This window comes from Pseudophryne corroboree, chromosome 6, assembly GCF_028390025.1.
Source record: "Pseudophryne corroboree isolate aPseCor3 chromosome 6, aPseCor3.hap2, whole genome shotgun sequence".
NCBI classification, from domain to species: domain Eukaryota; kingdom Metazoa; phylum Chordata; class Amphibia; order Anura; family Myobatrachidae; genus Pseudophryne; species Pseudophryne corroboree.
In genome coordinates this window covers 800,236,770-800,253,764 of record NC_086449.1, presented here as the reverse complement: position 1 = coordinate 800,253,764, position 16,995 = coordinate 800,236,770, and positions in this window count along the sequence as shown.

Below are 16,995 nucleotides of genomic sequence, written 5' to 3'. Positions count from 1 at the left end.
CTGGGAGATAAGTTGCAGGATTTAGTGCGCTGCATCTCCTTATGGTGATGTTTACAGGGGCCATTAGTGCTAATTCCCACCTTGTAAACCGTGCTGATGAGACATGTCTGGTTTGGGCAGAGTTCAGTAAGGCTGATACTGCATGAGGTGTATGGATGGTCAGGTTGTGTCCCACTAGCAATGCTATCGCTGCAACACTTCGCAAGCATGTGGGGAGAGACCGTGCTGCGGTGTCCAACTGTGCACGGTAGTAAGCTACCGGCCTGCTGGCATCACCATGTTTCTGGGTTAGGACACCTGCCGCACACCCAGCACTTTCCGTACCGTACAATTCAAAAGGTTTCCCATAATCTGGCATACCTAATGCAGGTGCCTGTGATAGGCACTGTTTGAGTCTCTCAAATGCCAGCTCGGACTCATCTGTGTGCGAAATCCGATCTGGTTTGTTTGACGAGACCATCTCTTGCAAAGGTAAAGCCAGTATGGAGAACCCTGGGGTCCAGTTTCGGCAGTATCCACACATTCCAAGGAAAGTGCGGATCTGCTGCTGGGTTTGTGGCAGAGTCATGTCGCGAATCGCCTGTATTCTATCAGCGGTGAGGTGTCTCAGTCCTTGTGTCAAGCAATGTCCCAAATATTTCACCTTGGTCTTGCACAACTGTAACTTATCCTTTGAAACCTTGTATCCCGTATTAGAAAGGTGAAACAGAAGCTGTTTCGTGTCTTTCAAGGACGATTCGAGTGAGTCAGAACACAGCAGTAAGTCATCTACATACTGTATTAATACTGATCCGCTCTCAGGTTGAAAGGATTGTAAACAGTCATGCAAAGCCTGGGAGAAAATACTTGGGCTGTCAATGAAACCTTGGGGTAAGCGAGTCCAGGTGTACTGTACTCCCCTGTATGTAAATGCAAACAAATATTGGCTGTCAGGGTGCAGAGGGACCGAAAAGAAAGCGGAACAGAGGTCAATGACAGTGAAAATTTTCGCAGTAGGGGGAATTTGCATGAGGATGACAGCTGGATTTGGCACTACGGGGAATTGGCTCTCAACTATCTTGTTTATCCCCCTTAGATCCTGCACTAGCCTGTAACCCCTCCCCCCACTCTTTTTCACAGGGAAGATGGGACTATTGGCAGTGCTGGACGTCCTAACTAGGATGCCCTGTTGTAGCAAGCGCTCTATGACTGGGTACACTCCTAATTCCACCTCTGGCTTTAGAGGATACTGTGGGATTTTTGGAGCTATCCTACCATCTTTTACTTGCACCACTACAGGAGCTACATTTGCCATCAATCCAGTGTCTTGTCCATCTTTGGTCCAGAGGGATTCCAGTATCTGGGAGATCATTTCCTCTACCTTGGATGGACACCTGTCTATAATAGCAGTGTGTGACATTAACCTTTGTGGGGTGTCTAACATATCCTGCACTTCCTGAACGTGATTCTCGGGTATATCTAAGAAGACACCCTCAGGAGTACAATATATGACACACCTCATTTTGCACAATAAATCTATCCCAAGTAGATTAGTCGGAGCCGATGCAGCTAGCAAAAAGGAGTGCTTGGTCTGCAAAGGCCCTATCGTAATCTCTGCTGGTCTACTTAAGGGATAGTGTTGCACTACTCCTGTTACCCCCATTGCTGAAATTGTTTTACCCGTTGTTTTCATACCTACCGTTGAATTTAACACTGACCTGGCCGCCTCTGTATCTACAAGGAAAGGTAGTGATCTACCAGCTACGTCAACTGTAACCTAGGGTTCATTTCCAAGGCTAGCTATCAACTTCACTGGCTGCAAACTACAGGTGTGGCCTAACCCCTATTGTATGTTGTGACCCTCCCGCAGCGCGCTGGCAGCTACAATATGTGAGGGGGTAGCTGAGAATTTCCAGAGGTCTGCCAGTCCTTCCTAGGTGGGTACCTCCTTGTTTCCCCTGCATGTGGCTCATAATTCCTCCTATGCGATCCCTGATCCCAATTTCGTGTGTTATGCTGTGAGTCATGTTCTGGTCTAGGGGGTCGATATACGTTGCTTTTATAATTACAGTTCCGTGAGTAATGTCCTTCCCTCTGACAATTATAACATTTTACTACATAAGACTTACCATCAGGGGTCTGGGGTTTAGGCTGATGTGGCTTCGTTGTCAGGGCTTTGATACTTACGGTCATCAGCTTATCCCCCTGTGACTCCCTGTGCTTAATGATGTTCCGATCATGCTCGATAGCGGACTCTCTTAATGCAGCCACCGAAATACCTCTCCAGTTCGGTTGAGTGGTCTGTACCCTTGTTCTCAACGTTTCTTTCAAGCCGTCCATTAATACGGACACAGCTACCTCTCTATGGTGTAGATTTTCCTTAATGTCCTCGACCCCAGTATATCTAGCCATTTCCTGCAGTGCTCGATGGAAATATTCAGAAGCAGCTTCACCTTCTTTTTGTCTAATGGAGAAGATTTTATTCCACTTGACAACAGTTGGGAAATATGCTCCTAATTGCAGATTGATCTGTCGTACATTCTCCTGAGTGTATTCGTCAGTGAGAGGTACCTCTGCGTCTAATTTACAATCAGCAATGAATTTCACAGGGTCAATATTGGAGGGCAAACATGCCCGTAGCACTGTCCGCCAATCTTTGTTTGTGGGTTCAGTGGCGTTACCTAGTTCTCTAATAAACCTCTGACATGCGGCTAGATCTTTTCTGGGGTCGGGAAATTCAGACATAATTGTCCTCAATTCTGTCCGGGACCAGGGACAATGCATAGCAATGTTCCTGACGGGAGTGATTTCCTGAACGTCAGTCTTCCCATTGGGGACTGCGATCACCCTGACAGGATTTAGTTCAATTACATCATTCTGGGTTGCTTCTACAATGTGAGGTGCAATTGTCTCGGCATAATGTACTGTACCGTACTTACCTGTGGACACGACCTCACCTGTCCCTCCGCTAGGGGCCTTTGCTACTACTCTTACTGGTTGGGCCGTGCCCACTTGTGTGTCTTGTATGGTGGCTGCCAGAGAGAGTGCCGATATCGTGCTGGGCTTATCTTCTTGGTCGCAGTCCTGAGGGAAGTTTAAGATGGGATACAACTTGCACGGGTTAGCATTAATACATTTATCAAGTTCACTCTTATCATATATTAGTATGCCATTCTCTGTAGCCACTTTCTCCCCTGTAATATACGGTGGTGGTGGTGCAGTTGCAATCAGTATCCTGCTAGGGTTGGAACCAGCTGTGTGAGCTAATCTCCTTTGCATATCACTCTCTCGTTGCCATAAATGTAAACAGTTTGAGTGTCTGATCCTCTCTTTTCGGGATTTTAACAGACATATCCTAATCCTTAAATTCTGCAACACCTCTGGATTAAAACTGCCTACCTTAGGGAATGGTTCCCTATCTTCCGCAGTCATACGTTCCCATTCATTGCATAAAACCTCTGTGTGTGAGCCATATTTCTCACACATTATGTACCTCGCCGACCCCTTGGGCCGCGGAATATCAACCTGAACCCTGGTTGATCGTCCCCTACTTGAGCAACTGGCCCCCATCTTTTGCAGGTATTACCTTCTCAGCAAATTCCTACAAAAAACCAAAATACTCAGTGGTAAGGCAACGGTGAAAGTTCTCCGAGCGCTTTCACCCACTCACGCCCACGTTGGCCAATACACCTAAACACTGTCATCAGCGCCGGTCGTACCCAACCTCGGGCCCCTGTGTAACCTCTATTTACTGAGAGTGTGTGGGAGTGACTTACCCTTCCCAGTAAATATTGGTGGTTGGAGATTTCCTGAGTGACCAGCGAAACTCCCTTAAAACAAAAAAATTGTTACACAAATCACGTTGCGTGTACTACACTTAGCGCCAATGAGCCTGCGACTTTTACGCACAACTCGTAAAAGGGTATCACGTTGGGCTAAGTATTGCACTCACAAATGCGCGGTACAATCGCACAGCTTATAGGTAACTGTTACTTATCCGCGTGCGACCAATGGAATCGTTTTTTCAGGCTGCGAAACCTCAGCCGGAGCGTATCTGAATGGGCCTATATGGGTACTACGCCAACCACCTGGGCTGCGCTCTCTACACAAAACCTCGCTGACCTTTTAGGCCGAGGTATTCAGAGCTTCGCTTGACTTAGTCAGCGGATTTCTGACTTCGCTGACCTCTTGGTCTGCTGTTATACTAATTGCTCCTTTATACCTTTATCAATGTTAACGTGAGCAAGCCACTCCCACGCCACCAAGTGTCCACTCACCTGATGTGGTCTCCGACGGGATCCCGAATTCCCTGGGTCCACAAAACCTTTATTGTTTGCACACTCACGCTCGTTCACTCATATACACTTTGGTTTTTCTGTACAGAAAATTAACTTTCATTCAGGAAAACAGCCTTAGTTCCAGAGGTAATACAGTAAAAAAGGTATTTAAACTAAATATTGGACACTGGTCAATTTGTGCTATTATCGCGTGGCTACCGTTTCGCGCCTAAACTAAAACAATGCTATTGTGTGCTTTGTATTTAGCGGTCGTACTTTTACGCACGTTGCGTGAACACGCCACGTGTGTATGCCTTTTACGTTGTGTACGCAGTCCCATACGCTGTACAAGACACGTGTACAAAGGCCGTACGTCCGCAGTACTACAAAACCCACACTTCTATAAATGTAAGCGATATTTAACTATAATCACTTACTTAACACTACACACAGTTTCTACTGTATAAACCTTTACAACTAGGCCAGGCTGCGTGTGCGTCTTACACTTACTTCCTTAACTATTAACTCTATATTTTAACTAAATAGCAACAAATTTTCTCAGTACAGGTCAAAATTAATCTAGTAATCAATGTTTATGGCAATAATGTGAGCAGATATGCAAAGTACAAAATACAGGTGTGTGCGTGTGTTGCGTGCGCATTTGGCGCCAAAACAGAAATTCACAGATTTTAAAAGGAAAAATAGCTTTTGCGTTCTTACCTTACGGATCCCTCCAGCATCCCTTCAAACCATGCAGGGCAGACGCTTATCTAATCAGCACTTATTGTATCCCCCGACCAAGAGAAGGTTTACAGGGGATACCTTTCCGCCCTTTGCTGATAGATAAAGTCTGCGAAAACTCTGCTAGGCTGCGGGTATGAGAAGGAACCGGACGAGCTCCCAATTGATAATGCCGATATTACCTTAGACCGCAAAGCTATAGCTCTAGATACACTATTGCCGTGGAGCTGTTATGGCCGCTAGACTGAATTACACGTGCTACGCACTTTGTACGCTATTTGCGTACAGAGTCCCGCATGTGGTACATACTTGGCGTACACATGCCGTGCTGAGTGTACGGAGTACGCTCAGCGTGCGCACACACAATGGGTAACCTTTAAACCTTGTTAATGATACAATGTAATGATATGTTTACACTTTAAACCCTTAACAGTAAAGTACTGCAATGATGTTACACCTTTAAACCTTAAGTAGCGCTGGCGGTACAAAGTACCCGCAGTGCGTACACCTTATCAATGCTTATACACCTTATACAGATAAATCTACTTTAAAGCCCATGCAGGAAAGTGAAAACACAACACTGATTTGTAGTTGCAACCACAGGGTTCTAAGGCCTCAGTGGATTAATTCCAAAAGGTAAAACAATACAAATCATACACTACAGGCTAACAAGTAAATCTAAACAGAATAATAGCCACAGAGAATGTACATACGTGAGAATGTTCGCAAGCGCAACCCGGCCGGTCCTCCGCTAGTCAGGTAGATAGCGTTCAGAGTCTTCTGACCGGCCAGGCAACAATGGTCTTTTTATACACAACAAGCATACACAATACAATGGTCACTGTAATCTCATTGTCCATTGGACACAGGGATGTGTCTCTACATTACAGCAAAGGTCATAGGTGGATTTGAAAGGGTGGGCGATGTCTTTCCCCAACGGCTCTTGTGGGTGGTATCCTCTGGATTCCCGCCGCATACATAAAATACAGTAAATACAGTTAATGTTCATATTCTACTTTTGTACATAACTATACGCAGGAACAAGCGATCTTTCTCTAACCAACACCGGAATGTTACCCTCAAAATACCCTACAGCTGGATACTAGACATCACCTTCCAACCTTTATCTGACCCTTCCTATTATGCAAAGCCGAATCTCTCTGTCCAGGAACTGTTTAAACTATTAATACTCGCTGACATGGTCTAGGGGAACTATATCTAAAATGTACACTATTTGGGTTAAATATGTAATGTTCTAATAACCCTCTATGCGTTCACAAACTCTACCGTAAATGCGCATACCACGCGCTAAGGTGCATGGCCGTGAAAAGCTCCGTTACGCAAATTGCGGATATGCGCACGCACGGCAGAGCGAGTGCACGCGCAGCGGGCATGTGCATGGGGTTAGTACAAGGCATGCATTACAATATTTTTCGACTTTGACACATCAGCGCTGTATAGAGCATACGCAAGCGTGATTTGTGTATAATAAAGTGCATAGGGAGTTTTCGCTGGTCTCTCTCAGGAAAATCTTCAACGGCCGATACTTTACTGGAAAGGGTAAGTTATTCCTAAAAACTTCCAGTAAATATAGGTCACATAGGGCCCTAAGTTGGGTACATTGCCTTCGCTATCGACAGTGTATGGTAGTACTGGCCAACATGGGCGGTGTGCGGGTGAAGAGCGCTCGGAGAACTTTCACCGTTACCTTATATTGAGTATTTTGGTGTTTGTGGGAAAAGGCCCACAATTATGGGAGCCAGTTGCTCAAGAAAGGGACGTTTTGTAACCAGGGTTCAGGTTGAAGAGCCGCGGCCCATGGGGTCAGCGAAGTTTGAAGGAAAAAGTATTGAAGACTTTTTGTCTGAATGGGAACGTATGACTGACAAAGATAGGGTACCATACCCTAGGGTGGGCAGCTTTGAACCAGAGGTACTGCAGAATGTAAGCAGTAAAATATGTCTTCTAAAATCCAGAAAAACAAAGGATTAGACATAATGATTGTTTAAAATTATGGCAGCAAGAGGGGGATATGCAAAGAGAACAAATTTGCAAAACAGGTTCAAAACCTAGCGGGAATGAGAACACGAAACACACCAGTGTCGACACAGGTCGAAGGGGAAGAGATGGCTACAATCAATGGTATATCCGTAAATGATAGTAGTATGCAAATACAATGTATTAACCCTAATTTTTGCAAGATGTATCCTGTTTTGAAGTCTTTTCAAGGTTATAGGTCACAGGAAGATGACGGATCCAGCCAAATCGCAGCTCTCCTCCAAGCAGTCACTTTGCAGGACACTCAGGTGGGGCCTGTCCAACCAGGTAGAGCAGTAACAATATTCCCCAATGAAAGAACTAGTGAGGTCACAGCTACCGGTAAGTGTGAGACAGTTCATTGCACAGAGACAACAACACCTCACAGTAAACAGATTAGGAATGGAATGGTAGAATTACACCCTGTCTTGGAAATAGTAACTCCCAATGGGGGAACCGATAGTCAGGGAGTAATCCTCACCAGGAATAATGCAATGTATTGCCCGTGGCCCAGAGATGAGCTGCGATCAATCATTTCAGAATTCCCCGACCCTCGGAAGCATTTAGCCAGATGTCAGAAATTTATCAGAGATCTGGGTAATGCGTGTGAACCGACAAACAAACACTGGCGGATATTTTTAAAAGCGTGCCTACCCCCTAATATTGACACCAAAAAATGTATCACTGATTGTAGGTTAGAGTCGGATAGTCTTATGACTGACAAAAACAATCAGGAGAACTTAGAACAAATTAATAGACAACTAGAGTTGTGTTTCCCATTAATGTTAAGTGGAGAAGAATTTTCTCCATAAAACAAAGGGAAAATGAAATGACATCTGAATATTCCCATCGGGCCCTGCAAATAATGGATAGATACATTGGGGTATCAGATACAGGGAACGATGCGAATTACAGGGAGGTGGCTGTCTCTGTGCTAATGGACGGACTCAATAAGACAGTAAGGGACAGGGTACAAACATCTTTGCCTAATTGGAAAGGGGTCACAGTATCTTGTCTTAGAGAGTGCGCAATTGTACACCACAAGAATATTGTTAGGCGTAGAAAACAACAGGAGGAGAGGCTGAGGATTGAAAGTATACAGGCCCCTACACCAAAGTCTCATCAGCCTAAACCCCAAAACCCTGCTGTTTGGAAAAGACCAAGAATATGTTACAGTTGTAAAAAGGAAGGGCATTTTGCCAGAGATTGTAGGTATAGTAGAACACATAGCCAATATAGACCCCTAGACAGAGAAAACAAGCCACGTTATTAAAACACATAGACGGGATCAAGGGACATATAGTAAGGAATCACGAGCCATATAGAAAAACACAGATTCGGTTAATGGGAAGAACAGAATAAATGCAACTTTACCCTTTTGACAGAACTTGCTGGTGTTGAGAAGAGGTCTCTATAAACTTTTGCTTCTTTCTCTAGCAGAAGTGACCTCTAAGTAACTTAACAGGAGTTTTGTTAGAGATGGTATACATATTGAGTGCTCCCGCCCAGGAAGCACAAAATATGTTGGATACCCACGAAGACTAATGTTACATTTTACTGTTTTAGATGCATGTCCATCACAGGTAGAGGAAATTATCTCAAAGATACCGGGTTCCCTATGAATTTAGAATGGACAGGACACTGGATTGATGGCTGGGATAGTCCCAGTAAAGATATAACACACACAGAATTTCTTTTAGGGGAGCAGACCGCGTAGAGAATCATTCCCCGTAGTGCCCAATCCAGGTGTCAAATTTTGTAAAATATTCTTTGCCTCTACAAAATTATCTGTTACTAAACTCTATGTGATTTGTCTTCAAAGTTTCCTCTTCATCTCTTACGGTCACTGACAGGATTATAGTTCATACGCCACATGCCTACTCGGTCTTTCAGAGCTCTGCCCAAATCCAGTATATCTCACCAGCATAGGGACACCAGTATTTACGCAGTGTTATGCACACCAGTGCCTGCAGGAAAGTACTAGTGTCAGAACTGTTATGCACTCCAGTGTCTGCAGGAATGTACTGGTGTTTGAACTGTTATGCAAAACAAATGGACTCACAGACAAACTGGGGAATATGACATAACGTACACAGAAGGTGATAGGGTAACAAAATACACACACAGTGAACAGAGAAGCCCAGAGGCTAAGGAACTGGGTATCTCCCTTGTATTAGAACTGCTCAGATGTAAAAAGCAAGATGTTGTGTTTTAATACGTAGAGAACCCGAAATGCTGTTGCTAAGGGCAACAGCAAAACCCTAAAGGGTTACCAACGGGTGTGGCAGTAAACTCCTTGGTCAGAGATGGAATGATAGACACAAGGAGAGCCTCCACAATCCTGATTCTCACTTGCAGTGCACAGGTTTAAGCTTACTGCCACTAAACTGACCCCTGACACCTAGCACAGTGAGACAGGATTAGACAGGCAAGTGTTAGAATACAGCCGCAAACTTGCTAAGTTCACAGAGTAATAACAGAACCCCAGCAAGCTAAACGACTGACTCCAGTCTTACTGCTAGGTCTGGATTGGCAGAGTGTAATACCAAATCCCCAGGCCTATTTGCAGTAAGCAACAAACAAATAAAAAGCTACACAGTACTGGCTAACTTTCATGAACTGACTAACCAACAGAGATTCAGCAGCATCTGCTTACCCTGAAAAGAGGCCTTATAAAGCAGGTGCTGTCCACGCCCCACTCAGACCTCACAGACTGTGAGCACAAAAACCAGCACCGGATCCCCTGCCGTGCACAGAGCCTATAACCACTGCACAGCAAAAGACCCGAACCGGAGTATCAGCTGCGCTCAGGTTACTCCACTAGCACTTGTCTCCCGGTTGCCATGACGACGTGGCAGCACAGGGCAGGAGACCCTAACAGTACCCCCCCTCTGACGAGGGGTCAAAGAACCCCTACCACCGGGTTTATCGGGGAACTGCGAGAAGAAAGAGCGTATCAGTCTGGGGGCATGAAGATCACAACTGCGCACCCACGACCGCTCCTCTGGGCCATACCCCTTCCAGTGCACCAAAAATGACAGCCGACCCCGAACCACCTTGGAGTCAAGAATCCTTTCAACAACAAACTCCCTCTGGCCACGTATCAGAAGAGGGGAAGGTCTTCCACTGGAAGAAGGATTACTAATCGCCCGTTTTAAAAGGGAACAATGAAATGTTTTATTGATACCCAAAGAACGGGGCAGATCTAACTGAAATGCCACCGGATTGATAACCCTGGTGATCTTATAAGGGCCGATGAACCGGGGCCCTAACTTATGAGATGGCTGTCTCAACTTCAAATTCTTGGTAGACAACCAGACGAAGTCTCCTAATTTGAAGCTGCAGGGTCTTTTCCGCTTATCAAAAACCCTTTTGGTCACTAATGACACAGACACAAGGGCTTTCTTCACTTTCCGCCAAATACCTCTAAGGACCGAAACCACAGAGGAACCACCAGGCGTGGAGTCCAGGGGGTCAAAAGAATTGGCCTTAGGATGATGCCCATACACACAAAGGAAGGGAGAGATCCCTGTAGCAGAGTGAGCCGCGTTGTTATAGGCAAACTCCGCCATGGACAGATGAGCAACCCAGTCAGTCTGACACTTGGAGACATAACACCTGAGGAACTGCTCCAAGGACTGGTTCACCCTTTCAGTCTGCCCATTAGACTGCGGATGGTAGCCTGACGACAAGCTGACAGAAATCTGGAGATCGGAACAAAATGCCCTCCAGAATTTGGCCACAAACTGGGATCCGCGGTCAGAGACCACATCAAGTGGCAACCCGTGGAGACGCACAACATGCAGCATAAATAATTCAGACAGGCGTCTGGCTGATGGCAGCCCAACCAGTGGAACGAAGTGCGCCATCTTCGAAAACCTGTCAACGACAACCCAGATGGCTGTCATCCCCGAGGATTTGGGCAAGTCCACCACAAAATCCATTGAAATGTGGGTCCATGGCTTAGATGGGATAGAGAGTGGATGTAATGGGCCAACAGGAACCCCTCTAGGAGTCTTATTTCGGGCACAGATGTCACATGCCCGAACCCACTGATCCACATCCTTAGCCACCGAGGGCCACCACACCGCCCTAGATAGCAACTCCCGAGTTCTGGCAATACCCGGGTGACCTGCCGACTTCTTGGCATGGAATTCCAGGAACACTCGCTGTCTTAACCTAGGAGGCACAAACAAAAGACCTACCGGAAGGTCTGGAGGAGCCTGCTCCTGTGCTCTAAGGACTAATGATAAGAGGTCCTGGGTAATGCCCACTTTAATACATGATGGGGAAACAATGGGCAACGGCTCCTCGGTGGTCTCCTGGATTGGAGCAAAACTCAGCGAGAGCGCATCAGCCTTGATGTTTTTTGACCCAGGGCGATATGTTATCAAAAAATTAAAGCGAGCAAAAAACAAAGCCCATCGTGCCTGCCTGGCATTGAGACGCTTCGCTGACTCTAAATATGCCAGATTCTTATGGTCAGTGAGAATTGAGACCACAAACTTAGCCCCCTCAAGCCAGTGTCTCCACTCCTCGAGTACATCCTTAATAGCCAACAATTCCCGGTTACCCACGTCATAATTCATCTCGGCAGGCGAAAATTTACGGGAAAAGTAAGCACAGGGATGAAGGCGATTATCAGACACTCCCATCTGAGAAAGCACTGCCCCAATACCCATCTCAGAGGCATCCACCTCCACCACAAAAGGACGCTCTGGATCTGGGTGTCGCAGCACCTTGGCCGAAACAAATGCCCTTTTGAGACGGGCAAAAGCCGCTTTAGCCTCACAAGACCAGTGAGCAACATCCGCCCCTTTCTTAGTGAGTGCCACCAAGGGCGCCACTATAGACGAAAATCCAGCGATAAATCGTCTATAAAAATTCGCAAAGCCCAGGAAACGCTGAAGCGCCTTCAAACTAGTGGGCTGCACCCAATCCAGGACTGCCTGTACCTTGGAACCCTCCATTTGGAAACCTTCTGGGGAGATAATATATCCTAGAAATGCGATTTGCTGAACTTCAAATTCGCACTTCTCCAGCTTCGCCCCAAGCCGGTGGTCTCTGAGTTTCTGGAGGACTAAGCGTACATGCTTCCGATGTTCCTCCAGGGAATGGGAGAAGATTAGGATGTCATCTAAGTATACAACTAAGAATCTATCCAAATATTCCCTGAGCACATCATTCATGAAATCCTGGAAGACTGCCGGGGCATTACAGAGCCCAAAAGGCATCACCAAATATTCATAATGCCCTGAGTGGGTATTAAAGGCAGTCTTCCATTCATCCCCCTCTCTTATTCGGATTAGATTGTACGCACCGCGTAGGTCAATCTTAGAAAAAATGGTGGCAGTACGAAGCTGGTCAAACAAGACCGAAATGAGAGGCAGTGGGTATGAGTTTTTAATCGTGATACGGTTCAATTCCCTGAAGTCGATGCAGGGTCGCAACGAACCGTCCTTTTTACCCACGAAGAAGAACCCCGACCCAACTGGAGACTGTGAAGGTCTGATAAATCCCTTAGCCAAGTTCTCCTGAATGTACTCTGCCATAGCCTGAGTCTCAGGACGTGACAGGGAGTACAACCTGCTCTTGGGAAGCTTAGCATTTGGCAACAAATCAATGGCACAGTCATAGGGGCGATGGGGAGGTAGTACCTCTGCAACTTTTTTGGAGAACACGTCCGCAAAATCTGCATAACACCCTGGCAATCCTGGCAAACTTAGCTGCGAGAGCCTGACTGGAAGGCTCAAGCAACTCCTGAAACAATCAGTACCCCAACTAAGAATCTCCCCAGAGACCCAGTCAAATTGAGGATTGTGGGCCCTTAACCAGGGTAACCCCAACACCAATGGGGCAAAAGTACAGACAGTCACATAAAAGGACAATTTTTCAGAGTGTGTGGCTCCAATAAACAAAGAAATCTGGCTAGTGCAAGAGGTAATTTTACCTTGGGATAATGGTTCCCCGTTTAACCCACAAATCTCAATTTCCGATGCCAAGGGTACTAAGGGAACAGAGTGTTTTAGGGCGAATTGGCGGTCCATAAAAACCCCGTCGGCCCCACTGTCCACAAAGGCCTCAGTCTTGACAGTTTGACCGAGGATCTTCAAGGTCACCGGAATGATAAAAGTCTTCTTGGGAAATTCTGACTTCTGGCCTGACAGGATATTTCCCATCACCCTCAGGCCCTGAAGTTTTCCGGCTTTTCTGGGCATGATACTACCACATGACCTTTATTCCCACAGTACAAACACAACCCCTGCTGTCTCCTCCGCGTCTTCTCACGCGAGGAGAGGCGGGTAGCCCCAATCTGCATAGGCTCCTCAGAAAATTCCTCAGAGTCTGAGGTTCCCTTGGGAAGGAAGGAAATCTCAGTCTCCCTTTCAAGCCTACGCTCTCTCAGCCATCTATCCACCCGGATGGATAACTGCATGAGCTGATCCAAGCTATCAGGCAAGGGATATTGTACCAGTTGGTCCTTTATCTGGTTAGAAAGACCTCTTCGGTACTGGTGTCTCAGGGCTGGGTCATTCCACTGGGTATCATGGGCCAACCTCCGAAACTCCGTACAGTAAACCTCAACTGGCCTTCGCCCTTGCTTAAGGATCGAAATCTGAGCCTCGGCTGAGGCCGTCTTGTCAGGGTCATCATACAACATGCCCAGTGCCGTAAAAAAAACATCAACACTTTTAAGCGACGGACAGTCAGGCTGCAACCCATATGCCCAGACCTGTGGGTCTCCTTGTAGCAAGGAAATCACTATGCCCACCCGCTGAATCTCCGACCCAGAAGACTGAGGCCTAAGCCGGAAGTATAGCTTGCAGCTCTCCTTGAAACAAAAGAACTGCGAGCGATCTCCAGAAAAACGATCCGGGAGATTTACTTTCGGCTCCTTAACCCCTGCAGGTGCTGCTGCTGCGGGAGCTCCGCCAGCAGCCTGGGAGGTGTGCATTTTAATGGACAAATCATTAAATTGTCGAGTCAGGACCTGCACCTGATCGACCACCTGTTGCAACGTATTTTGAGGGGTATGCTCCATATTCCCACAAAATTTCAACAGGAGTATTAGGCTGCTGAATATGTTATGCACACCAGTGCCTGCAGGAAAGTACTAGTGTCAGAACTGTTATGCACTCCAGTGTCTGCAGGAATGTACTGGTGTTTGAACTGTTATGCAAAACAAATGGACTCACAGACAAACTGGGGAATATGACATAACGTACACAGAAGGTGATAGGGTAACAAAATACACACACAGTGAACAGAGAAGCCCAGAGGCTAAGGAACTGGGTATCTCCCTTGTATTAGAACTGCTCAGATGTAAAAAGCAAGATGTTGTGTTTTAATACGTAGAGAACCCGAAATGCTGTTGCTAAGGGCAACAGCAAAACCCTAAAGGGTTACCAACGGGTGTGGCAGTAAACTCCTTGGTCAGAGATGGAATGATAGACACAAGGAGAGCCTCCACAATCCTGATTCTCACTTGCAGTGCACAGGTTTAAGCTTACTGCCACTAAACTGACCCCTGACACCTAGCACAGTGAGACAGGATTAGACAGGCAAGTGTTAGAATACAGCCGCAAACTTGCTAAGTTCACAGAGTAATAACAGAACCCCAGCAAGCTAAACGACTGACTCCAGTCTTACTGCTAGGTCTGGATTGGCAGAGTGTAATACCAAATCCCCAGGCCTATTTGCAGTAAGCAACAAACAAATACAAAGCTACACAGTACTGGCTAACTTTCATGAACTGACTAACCAACAGAGATTCAGCAGCATCTGCTTACCCTGAAAAGAGGCCTTATAAAGCAGGTGCTGTCCACGCCCCACTCAGACCTCACAGACTGTGAGCACAAAAACCAGCACCGGATCCCCTGCCGTGCACAGAGCCTATAACCACTGCACAGCAAAAGACCCGAACCGGAGTATCAGCTGCGCTCAGGTTACTCCACTAGCACTTGTCTCCCGGTTGCCATGACGACGTGGCAGCACAGGGCAGGAGACCCTAACACGCAGTGTGCCTGGTCATGCACAAAGGGTGGAGAATGAGAATACTGGTGAAGGGAGACTGTGCATAGACACCGATATGCATGATGGTGTGACAGCCTGATGGTGAACGCAAATCTGACAAATTTTTATTTTTATTATTTTCCCTCTCTTTTCACTTTCCACAGACGGTTTACTTCACACAACTGATAATACATAACAGTTAAACACATTGAAATGCAAAATTTGTGTTCTTTGCAGAAAAAGGCAGTCTGGAGGTCAAAGGGATATGGCCAGGAATCCTCGGGACTGTGGACAGGTGGACAAGGTAAGCCAGTAGCCCCCAGAGCATATCTTCCAACCTTAGCTGAGGCAGCACACGGTCTGACTCATCTGGGTAAAGAGGGTATGTGTAAGCTGGTGAGAGCCTACTGGTGTGTGCCAGGATTCTCTTCTCATGCAGGTAAGAGAGCAATGACATGTTTTACTTGCTTGAGGAAGAATATTGGAAAGTCAATACCAACAGAGCCATCCCATATCCCTCCGACAGATGGTCCTTTTCAGATAATACAAATCGATTTCATACAGTTACCACCCTGTAGGAATTTAAAATATGTGTTAGTTTGTATTGACGTATTTTCAAATTGAGTAGAAGCGTTCCCTGCTGCCACAAATACTGCTACGTTCACTGCAAAGAAAATTGTGCAGGAATTTGTGTGTAGATATGGTATCCCCAGAATAATTGAAAGTGATAGGGGTACCCATTTTACAGGTGAAGTCTTTCAGGTCATGTGCAAACTGATGGGAATTAATAGTAAGCTGCATACTCCGTACCATCCACAGGCGCGTGCAAAGGTGGAGAGAGTGAATAGCACTATTAAGAACAAGCTGAGCAAATTAATGGCTGAAACTGGATTGTCGTGGTCAGAAGCTTTGCCACTAGTGTTGTACAGCATCAGAACCACTCCCAGGTCTCCCCTTAACCTATCACCCTTTGAAATTCTTTTTGGTCTACAACCTCATGTAATGATAGACCCCCAGGATGATTTGAAATGTAATAATGAAGTGACTGTGAAATATTTGGTTGGGATGAGCCAGCATCTGAGAAATCAACAAAGAAATTTAAAGCTGGTGATTCCTGACCTACCGAACAGTAATTGCAATGACATTGAACCTGGGGATTATGTGATGTTTCGAAATTTCTTACGCTCAGGTTGCCTCACAGACAGGTGGGATGGACCATATCAAGTCTTGTTAACCAGCACAACAGCATTGAAGGTCGCCGAAAGAGAGACTTGGATCCACTCGTCCCACTGCAAGAAGGTCGCTGACCCGGAGAGAACTCGTGCAGTTTCATCAAGGTTTTGTGGTTTGGTACCTGTGTGTTCAAAGAGCAAAGCAAAGAGACACTAGAGTGTCTGTTCCGGGAAAGTTGAGAGGCAGGACTGTTGAAAGGCATCTGAGCACAGAGAGTAACAAGAGCTAGAACGGTTGTCGTACCACTTTCTTTTTTCACCTCCCCCTGCATTTTTCCTTTCTTTTCTCCTTCTTATTTTCCTCCTTTCCCCTAACGAAATGGATCGATCACAAGAGACTGCGTTTCGGGTTCTGTTAGTAATTATGGTTTTGATAAGGACAGTTTGTTTTGGTGAGGGTCCCAGAGAGGTCGAGCAGGGATCTGGAATGGGTTCTGATGGCAAGTATGAATTTGTAGGATCTCAGGATCAGCACATCACTTTAGTAAAGGCTGGCATCAGTAAGCGCTCTGGTAGTCAGGGAGCACGGAGGCACTGTGAGGGGTTATTGTCTGATGAATATTGTATTTGTAGGAATTGTGAGAATATAGTTGAGGATGGGTGCATCCAGAGATGTCAGTCCAACCTTAATATCGACATGGACCGTCATCCGTTGAGTGATTACCACTCACTAGGTGGTAAGGTCTTAAACCAGACAGAATGTTGGGTGTGCTCAC